The sequence below is a fragment of the Jaculus jaculus genome, chromosome 10 (genome assembly GCF_020740685.1).
Source record: "Jaculus jaculus isolate mJacJac1 chromosome 10, mJacJac1.mat.Y.cur, whole genome shotgun sequence".
NCBI classification, from domain to species: domain Eukaryota; kingdom Metazoa; phylum Chordata; class Mammalia; order Rodentia; family Dipodidae; genus Jaculus; species Jaculus jaculus.
This window is the reverse complement of record NC_059111.1, coordinates 66,789,555-66,790,931: the sequence shown is the minus strand read 5'-3', so window position 1 is coordinate 66,790,931 and position 1,377 is coordinate 66,789,555. Positions and strand designations below refer to the sequence as shown.

The following is a 1,377-nucleotide window of genomic DNA, read 5'->3' as shown; positions in this document are numbered from 1 at the left end:
TCCTCACACTGGTGTGTTGGAGGAGAGGACAGGCAGACAAGGCCTTGCATCCTGCAATTCAGACCCTCCAGCTCCCCCACCTTCTATGTGCCACTTTCAATTCTCTGCTCTGTATTCTTTTTCTCAAGTTGTCTATCTGGGAAGATGACACAGTTCTCTGCTTGCTCTGACAAATCTACCAGTCAGTGATGGATTGTTTAGGTGCCATTAGGAGATGAATGGCTTTACCCAAACAAGGTCTTACATCTTTGGGAAATTTAATCAAAACAATTTTTGGAACCTCCTACCACTAAGGACCAGACACTATGGGTTCCAAAGCAAAGTGATAACAGGTTGACAGTTTCCGTCTAGAATATCAGGTGGGCGGTGGTTCGGCCTAGCCAGGGTTGGGTCCGCAGTGCCGCGGTCGGTGGGGTTTCGGCGCGTGCTCGCGAAGAGGCGGAACTGGGACGCGGCGTCTAGGTTTCCCCCGGGACTGCCGGCGTCCTCGGTGCTGCGAGGGACGGAAGCCGAAGATGAGGCGCACAATTGAGAAGGCGCTTGCTGACGCCAAAGCCCTTGTTGAGCGACTGAGAGACCATGGCGACGCAGCAGTCTCTCATTGAGCAGACCAGCCCTCAGCAAGCGCGTGGAAGCAATGAAGCAGTGTCAGGAAGAAATTCAAGAACTTAATGAAGTTGCAAGACATCGCCCGCGATGCACATTAGTTATGGGGATCCAGCAAGAAAACAGACAAATCAGAGAAGCGCAGCAAGAGAGTAAAGAACTCCGCACATCCCTGGAAGAGCATCAGTCAACCTTGGAGCTTATAATGAGCAAATATCGAGAACAAATGTTTAGACTACTGATGGCTAGCAAGAAACATGATCCAGGTATAACATTGAAGCTAAAAGAACAGCACTCCAAGGAGTTACAAGCCCATGTTGACCAGATAACGGAAATGGCCGCAGTAATGAGGAAGGCTATTGAAATCGATGCACAGCAGGGTTGCAAGGAACAGGAGCGAATATTTCAACTTGAACAAGAAAACAAAGGCTTGAGAGAGATCCTCCAAATAACTCGAGAATCGTTTTTGAGCCTCCGGAAGGATGATGCGTCGGAGAGCACGTCTTTGTCGGCGCTAGTGACCAGCAGCGACCTGAGTCTGAGGAAGAGCTGAGTGGCTGTCAGGTGTGCGGCTCCTCGCTCTGCGCATTGCTGCACGTGGGCCCCAGGACTGGCCCCGGCGCATGAAAGAATGAGCAGAAAACTGTTTCAGTCAACCCTACCCCCTCTGTAGTGCGTACAAGTGCACTGGCTGAGAGATCACAACAGAAGATGTCCAGTAATGGTCATAAACTACACTCCCAAACGTACCTGAGATGCAGAGGCCGAGCT

The 1,377-nt window shown here is 50.8% G+C and overlaps 1 pseudogene; it reads left to right on the top strand.

The window, feature by feature from the left end:
• The first annotated feature begins 515 nt into the window (after positions 1–515).
• On the top strand, positions 516–1,159 carry LOC101600821 (annotated as a pseudogene).
• The last annotated feature ends 218 nt before the right edge of the window (positions 1,160–1,377 follow it).